This window comes from Amblyomma americanum, chromosome 10, assembly GCF_052857255.1.
Source record: "Amblyomma americanum isolate KBUSLIRL-KWMA chromosome 10, ASM5285725v1, whole genome shotgun sequence".
Lineage (NCBI taxonomy): Eukaryota > Metazoa > Arthropoda > Arachnida > Ixodida > Ixodidae > Amblyomma > Amblyomma americanum.
In genome coordinates, this window is record NC_135506.1 from 43,984,755 (window position 1) to 43,993,983 (window position 9,229).

Genomic DNA, 9,229 nt, shown 5'->3' on the forward strand with positions numbered 1-9,229 from the left:
TAGTGAAGTGCCAGAGGGCCCCCGTCGTGTCCCATACGCTTCACTGGACGACTATAAGGTTGAGCTAGAATCGCGCTTGCAAGTGGCGAGGGACATCGCAAAGGAGTCCTTAAAGAAAGCGGCGAAGCGCAGGAAGGAGATGCACGATCGCAGTGCTAGAGACGCGCCGTTTGATGTGGGGGACAGCGTGTACATTGAAAACTGCCAAAGGCAGATTGGGCTAGCTCGTAAGTTCCAGACGAAGTGGAGAGGACCGTGCGAGGTTGTCGAGAAGCTTTCTCCGGTAAACTTCAGAGTCCGAGACGTGAACCGGCGTTTGATAAGGATACACGCAAATCGCCTCAAGTCGGCACCGGTTCAGTATTCACGAAATGAGGAAAGGGAAAGCGCGGATTTTGATGGGGACAGAAGTAAAGCGGAGCGCGCAGATAGTTCGCAAGAAACGCCCTCTCCTGCATTTGTTCGGCAGGCGCCCGAGGTGACGGCCGGAATGCCACCGGATTTACTTCATGCATTGCTAGAAGAAGAAGCGCGCGAGGTTGCCGCGCAGATAACGCCAGGAGAGGCTCCTGCCACGAGCCCTCGCGAGTCCCAAAGCAGACAAAGGGGCACAGACTTACTTAGTATGACTCATGAAGGCCGATATCCGCTGCGAAATCGGAAAGCTAAGTCGGACTAATGGCGTAAACAGAGCGGAGTTGTGAACTGGTTAGAATTGTGTAATGCCGCAGCTCATAACATTGCTATATGCGTATGTGTTAAGTTATCGGAGATAATAGTTAAACCTTTCTGTCAATTAAGTAACACCTTCACAGGAGAGCATGCGGAGCGCATGCAGAACCTGCCCTACTTCCTTTCGTTATCTATATTTTTGTCTGTGCCGTGATCGTGCTAGAAGTGGGAGCTCCTTTGTAACTGTGGTAAATTTATTTCGTCCAGTTTGGACTAGAAAGGAGAGGCTTGGGTGCTGAGTTTCATGTTTATCTGTAAAAGAAGATCAGTGCTGCCCCTGGAGACGCCAGTTATGACAGCGGAGGCATTGGTGTTGTGCAGTGGTGTTGAGTGCAGCGAAAAGTGTTTTGTCGGACGCACTGTGCGAGGCGATTCAGAAAGACAAGGGGAGCTGCAGGGACTCAAATGTTCGGAGAACATTCTTCTGGAGGGTGAGCGAGTGTGACATTCCTTGTGTGCTGCGAGGTTCCGCGTTCCACGGCGCGGCGTAGACGGAGACCCAGATGACAGCGGCATCATCAATTACCCAGCCATGCACTTTGAGTGACGACCAGAACGAAGGGACCCGCCGCCGTGACAGCGGCATCATCAATTACCCAGCCATGCTCTTTGAGTGACGACCAGAACAACCGGACCCGCCGCCGCCGCCGCGGGGAAACAGGCTTTATCCTCCCCAATTTGCGTGGCCGTTCCAGGTGCGGCCCTCCCGGGCACATTCCAGGACAAGGGAGCTGTCAGCGGGCCAGAGCGCGCCGTACCACAGCCGACGCTATGCGCTACCGCGAAGACAACATTCTTTCCCTCCTTCCCCTTTCGACGTGGGCTATCGCCGGGAAGGCACCCACAGCTTCCCGCCGTGCCTCGTGAACAAAAGCGCATTCCCAGAAGGGCCGTGACGGACACCTGTCATGGCGGACAGGCAGTACTCGCCAAGAATGTGGAAAGACAGGCGCTAGTGAATTAGCTCCGAAGAGAGAGCCTGTGTATACTCTCACTTGAGAGAGAGTGGTGGCGTTTTTGTTGTTTATTTAGTTTGTATTGTTAACAGACTCTGGGTTCGAGGCTAAGCCCAACCCAAGGGGTTGTCCCCATCTCGCATGTTATTTTGGATTGGAGAATTGATGCTTTGGGCGGGCCACTGGAAATGACCGCCCTTAGTCCTTTGTTAATCAAGTGCTTAAAAGCACATGTAAACGGATGCAGTGCAGTCTGAGCTGGGGCTCCATGCTTAGCATGTAATGTGATGCTACTTAGGCACTAACCTGCCCGGTCGATGAGTAAAGTAGTGCAAAGTTTGTTCTTTTGTAAATTCAGTTCTGCTTTTTCCAGTTTAACTCTCTGTATATGTATGTTGTAAAATTATGCTCTGCTGTCATCATCTACAAGCTCGCCTCCTGTTCATCTTCCAAGCCGAACGACACTAGAGGAAGGGTTTGTGAACCATCCTCGAAGAAACGGACGACTACTGAAATTCTACTGCATACACGCTCAGGACGACATCGTTCGCCAAGAGGGCCTTCAGCGCCGAAGCCCGACGGCGTGCAGCTTCTGCCAGCAACCGCTCGAGCCCAACTCCGGAGCCACTCCATCGCCCCCATGAAGTCGTCGGCACGTAAGCTCGGACGCCCCAGCCTCTGATGTATAACCTTAATCATGTGTAATTATTGAATATACCTGTTTGTTTAAACTGAGCGATACGGTGTCTCTTTGCCTCTCCGTCCCGTGTGGACCTGCGCATTATGGGGGTCATCACAACAGAAAGGTGATATATACAGATTATTTACAAAGCACGAAGCTAGTGACGCCACTGCACTAACTAGACAGAAACCACTCAACTAAAATGGCGGCAAACATGGACTACGCATAAACAGCGGAAAGCAATCCGGTAGAAAATCCTTGTCATCATAAACGTCCCTGAGTTGGAGCATCAGTCGACTGAAATGACTTCTGGCTTAAACAAGAGGTTCAGCGTTGCGGTCCCGCATGCGCGTTTTCGACAGGCTATGTAGTCCAATGAGAAAAAAAAAACATGTGATATGGTTCGTAATTAGGTTGAGTAGCCGCAAGGTAATGAACACTGCGGGAATTTAAATCAAAGTCTTTCCTTAGCGTCCTCTGCAACACATCCCCAAACAAAATCGCACCTTTGCAGTTGGTAAAGTAGTGTTTAATGGTTTCAGGCACATTGCACAGACGGCAGTCAACAGAGGGCTCTAAGATGTTTTCCCTTTGGAGCCACGTGTTAATAGGTAGTGCTTCGGTGTGTAATTTGTAGAAGAAAGTTTTGTGCAAGGGGTTGCGCACTATAGCCTTAGCCCATCATGACCGTTGAGGTCAAACTACACAGAAACGACACAATGCGGCGAAAAGAGCGGCGTTATCAAATCCCTGTACATACTCTTACGCGAAGCACAAAATAAGTACTATTTAGAAAATCGAACTGTCAAAATCTCCACAGAAGCACGGACTATCGCCTCAGCAGATCACGCCTCGTGTTAAAATGCAACACACTCTAGCGCTGTTCATTGCACATCGTCGTCTTCATACACTTCCATCCGTGTGCAGAAGTCACGAAAGGAAAGGAAACGCACATAACCGGCTCCTTTGGCCAGTGGCGGTACTGACACAAAGATAAACGCTGTTTGCGTTTGCGTTGACGTTTTAACAGAAGCGCTGCACTGGAGCAATGTGGTTCATTGGCTTCATTGCCGTTGACGCTGACAACGTTGAAGACTACGTTGATTTTGAGGAAAGATTCGCTGCTGAATTTCTAGCGATTCAGACGGCGTTACATAACTTCCCTTGAAAAGTTAGCGAGGTCGTTATACTCGCGGACGGCCTTTCTCTCCTGACTGCTCTTTAAGACTCGAGGGATGTACTTCTGGGCCGTTCCCTAACATTTTTCATTCCACCACACGTTAAAGAAGTGAGCTTTCACTGGATACCTGGACATTGCGGCTTTGATGCTAATATGATCGCTGACCTTTTAGCAAAGTCTGCCCTTTGCGGACCTGTGGTATCATTTACTCCAAGCACTGTGCAATTGACAACAGCCCGCTTCCATCGGTTATTGTAACTGGATTCCTTGAGTCACGAGCCTCTCCTTCATCACTAAAGAAAAGCCCAGTCTAGCATCCAGTGACGATCTGAAGCTCTTATCTGATTCAAGCATCATCAAACGGAGGCAGCTAGGTTGCTGAAGCCAAGCTTGAGCCGAATGCCTCAGACTGTTGATGGTGCCCAAGGTGCATACAGCGCAGAATGTTTTGAAATAATGCTGCCTCCAGTAACTACCTTCGTGGAATGTTGCGAAAGTAAGGACGCTGCTTACGGCAGGCAAAGCTTCGATAGTTCCACAGCCCGTAGTGAGTGTTTCTCTTAGTTTTGCCTTTCTGAAAAGTTATTACGCTTCCTCGCTCAGGCGTCACGGTGTTGCTTCTCTTACCTCGCGTACTTCGAACGACGAAATTGATCACAATTTCAGAACTGAAAATGAGTCGACCTCGCGTTTTTCAGGCCCAAAGTACTGCACTCAGTACTGTACCGGTTAAAGTACTCTACCGGTGGTGGGCCTATGCACTGCGCTAAAGGGTCAGTAAATATGTTTCAATCGCCAACAAACTGAGCATTTACTTGCTCAACGCCCTCTGCATGACGTTGAGCAGTAAGCATGACACTGAATCACGATGTTTAGTACCTCATGTTTGTTTTATGAAAGAAACAAGTGTATAACCCTCAGAAATATAATATTTTTTCTTTGAAATGTTATCAATTTACTGTCTGTGTGGATTGCACAAACGTAATACACAACATTGCAAAATAAGATCGTAGTCTGCAGCCTGCCGAGGTTCACTAAGTATGTTTGTTTACTGCTGTTACGAACACTTCTCTCTTTAGAATCGCGCCCGGCTGACTACGCCGCGGGAAAAAGTAAATACGTATTTTCACAGTGAAGTGTTCTAGAAATATAGAAAATGAGACAAAAATTTAACACCAGAACAAAGATTGTCAAGCGTTGGCTTGAGCAATTGTTCTCGCTAAAATTTTCTCTTTATCTCGAAACTTTATTCACGAACATATCAATGCGTGCTCGGGAACATTTCATATCCGTCATATGGCCCCCTCTTTTTCTTTATTTCACGGGCACCTGCTGATTCTGAACTGCTTACCTCGCCACATGCCCTCAAAACTCGCACTTTTCTCTGGCCAATTTCTGTCCAGCCTAGATACTTTTTTCTGCCTTCATATTTCTTCAAAAAGTACAAAAATACTCACTATGCTCCGACTGGTGTGAGCAGTCGACAGGAATACACTTTCGGAGTACTGACAACAACTTGACGTTCCACTTCCGCATTTATATGTACGCTCTTATTTACTTCATTCTTTCAGAACAAAAAAGAAATGGGTGAAAATATAGCGTGTCGGCTTTGTGTATAACCTTTATGAGCCTCACACGTGATCCACTCCAGAAAGGAAAAACGGCCTGCAATTTTAATTTATGTACATTGCAGCAAACAGCGTTTCCGCCGCATTTTAGACACCAGAAAAAAATGCTACCAAAAAACGTACGGACATATGCATACAAATCGCTTACACACCTACCTGGCTGCGGCTATTTTTCATTGCCGGACGTAAATTCCTAGGTATTTCCGCTACTGCTGTAATGGATACTTCACGTAGCGGAAAAGTAGCGCTCTTGTATACCTTCGTCGGCATAATTCTTCTAAGCAGAAATGCTAGAAACGAGGAAGAGGAAAGGGTACGTTCTGTGATTGAGGAATCATTTGGTTTTTCGGGTGTGGCAAATATTTATGCACCGTACTACTGAAGAACTAAACGAAAAAGTCACACTTGCTGCGATTTCCGTGATTGTTCATCCTCATCACAAACTATACATTCGTCACCTCTTCTGTAACCTGCGATACAGATATGCAGCGAGTCAAGTTTCATTCGAATTAGTGCGAGTTAGAATGTCCTACTCAAAAGCGCAGTTTCGTGATGAAGGCCATAGAAACGTGTAAGCAGCTAAAATTCATTCGGTCAACTACTTCAGGAAACTACCCGCCACTTTTCAGTTAGCTTTCTTCTGTTTGACATCTTCTACCTCTCTTCTATTTTGGAAAGGAGAAATCTTTTTTTCTGTATCTGTTCCTTTTTTTACATGTAATTTCTTTCCCTGGTAAAAATGCTCTATAGACTTCTTATAGAGTCTATTACCTTCATATAGGTATTTTCTTTTGCATACTCATTGTCCATTGACTGTCGTAGAAAAAAGTATACTGAAATTGTATGGCCATAAATCTATAGATTGTGTATAGACTGTCTACAGCGTTTGTATTGCCTATAGACTAGTCTTTAGCATTTGTCTATAGAAACTATGCAGACTTTATAGACAAAGGTATATCGACAGTCTATAGACATTCTAAAAATATTTTTGTTCGGGTCGTATTCTTTCTTGGATTACAGATATTCATGATGATAATGATTTTATTCTTTAACCTCAAATGACTAGCCTGGCTAAAGAGCTCGATTAGTATTGCTATCGGTCCGCGCGGGTTTGGGCCAAAAACCTGCTTTGTCTAATAATTTCACCGCAAGTGAACACACAGCCGGACCGCGGGAAACATAGTCACTGGAATACAGGTCGCCCGTTGGTATTCCAGTGAATATCGCCGGCGGAATACCGTCCATGGAGCGTGTGTTTCAGACAATCTGACCGCCTTGTTATTTATAAAGCTGTTTCAGAGTGTTTGGACAGTTATGTAGCTCGAGGCGTTCACTCAGAGGGCGTTTCCAATTTTGCAGTGTACACAATATACTCGGCGTCAACGAATACGTTCAAACAGTTCAGCACCATTCTATAACCGGCCATTTGTGGTTTATGCAGCTGGGAGGCGGTCGCAACGTCCCAAAAGGAGATATTATCGCAAAATTTTCTCTGAGTTGTATATCAAAATTTCTTGTCCTTCACGGTAACACGACTAGGAATTAGTTTTCTGCTTTGTATTCTTTCTTTACAGAGGCATATGGTGTGTATGTGCGAGGGCATCCCAACGAGAGGCATCGTGATGGGGAGCGGCTCAAGGCCCTCAACAAACATTGGACATCGATTTTGCAGGACATGCCGTTAATAGAGGAGGATGACCACGCAAGCATTGGAATCGTGCAAGCTTTACTTTATAGCAGCAGCCTCTTTACACACCAGTGGTGGAACAATCTTATGGTACGGACACACTGGCGGCAAAACACGCGCGGCACGCCGCCGGCGGCGTGCCGCGAAACATGCCTCGACGGCGGGTTGGCCTGTCGCGGAGAGGATGGGTCGAGGAGCCATTTTCGGCGGCTTGCCGCGTGCCGTGGAGCTGGGAGACCCAATGAGGGGCGCCCGACTTAGTCACGTGGGGAGCGTCTGTGTCGCCACCTCTTGGCTCCTACCGAAGTTACATTCCAGCGCCGGCAGGAGGGACCTCGACCGGTTTGGCGTGAAAAGAGCTTGCGCGGCGGCGCTTTCCGCGCATCCCTTGCCGCCGGTATGGCCGTACCTTTCGCGCCGCGAATTGTGCCGCGAGCGGCTTGCCGCGCGTTTTTCCGCTAGTGTGTTCGTACCTTTCCAATGCCGATTTGCAAAACACTACTGGTTCAAATACCAAAAGGATAAGGTTGATTCACAAGACCGACCATTACCCATGCATGCGACCAGCTAGACGTCGTGTGTCGTTCGACTTCCGCTCCGTTAGATTCGCACCTGACACCGTGATATTGGTGAACCTCGCACAGAAAAAGGCCCTGTGCATGCCTAATGCTCTTATCGTAACCTGCAAAGGGGAAGGTTGGACCAGGCAACGATAAGCAGATTATACCAATAGTGAGCAAACGGCCCTGCGCGGCAGGTGACTGTTGAATTAACGTCGCTCAGGAACAGCGATCTGGGAAGCACAAGGCCCACCGATGGGAGCACCTGCCATCGCAGGGCAGTGGCGCATCGCTTAAACGCTGCACCACTGCGCCAGGAGGTGTATGAGGTCTCCCAGGAATCTATAAATTTACAGTTGAGAATGACATTCTGCATATATGGGTATTAACCCATTACGCTCCACACCTAAGTAAGCATCGCTTTAGAAGACTGCAAGTTTTATTCGAGTCTGTGCTGTGAACAACTTCGATCCGGGCTTTGCGTAGTAATATGTAGTTGCAAGTTTTGTGAGCCGGACTGTTATCAGGCAAGTGTATGTAATCGAGAACGCACGCCAGTTCTGCAGGTTATGTGGTTTAGGCAACGTGGCAAGCGTCAGCGTTGTAGTAAAAGCTTTCATGGGGCTATGTTTGGGCGCATGCAGGTACCACTCTTCCTGCTTCGAGCACGACAAATGAAGGATTTCTTAGGTTCTAGCATGTCTGGAAGCCTTCAGCCACCGGAGCTCGTCCTGCTTTGGTAAGAAGTGGTCGTGCAACTCGATTAGAGGGCTGACGACAGCCAACTAACCGTGCTCTGTTTTCTGGAAGTCTTTACCAATTCCGGCTGCTAAATTTCCTCAGGCGACTCAGCGGTTACTATTCCTCCTCTTCCTCGTCCTCCGCGGCTATTGCGTTTTGTCGGCCCGTTACAAGGTTCTAAATTACGGTTTTCGAATTTTGTGAATGAAAACACGATTTCCGTGCATGCAGGCAAACACTTAAAAGTTATGGCTGCTGTGCACACCAGGATCGCATGTCCAGAGGTACTTGCAGTTGATTAGGAGGCTGTTCGACTGCTTTCACAAATACGTCTTTCACAAATACGTCCATGCCACTGATTCACCGCCAGCACTTATCACATAGATTACATAATAACTATAGCTATGCCCACGTTTATGGCAACACACATGCTTTTAACTTCTCATCACTCCCGCGTGCCATCCGGACTGCATCTTCCGGACTGCATTGCCCTGCAGGGTAATCATGACACCTTTCGCAAACATCTACTCAAGCACTTCATTTATAACCCTTAGCACGTCATTTATATACTCACAATGCATATAACTTCGTTTTCAGCGGCTGGAGACTATTGCCTCGTTGGTTCTGTTGATGCGCAACTTTCCTCATGTATGCCTGATATACTCTTTTGCCTTTGTATAACTTTTTGTGCATTTACCCTATTTTTATTACATGACGCCTAGTTGTTTTTTAATTTGATCACTTTTTTGTGAATTGCGATATCGTATCTGAACTCACTTGTTTTTTTGTCTTTTGCTGTACTTTACCGTTTTTTTATTTCTAACCTATTTTGCACAAACTTCTGTATTTACCCCCCTTACACAATTCCTCCCTGGAGGCCTGTAAGGTATCTGTAAATAAATAAATAAATAAAAATATTCCATTAGTCCTTCAAAGTTACGGGATTTTCATTAGGCGTTTCATAGCTCCTCGTATTAAAGAGGAATAATCTGTGAGGAACTCATTCCGATGCTTCGAAGATAACTTCGTGTCCATTGGGAAAAGGACACGACCATTCATGACT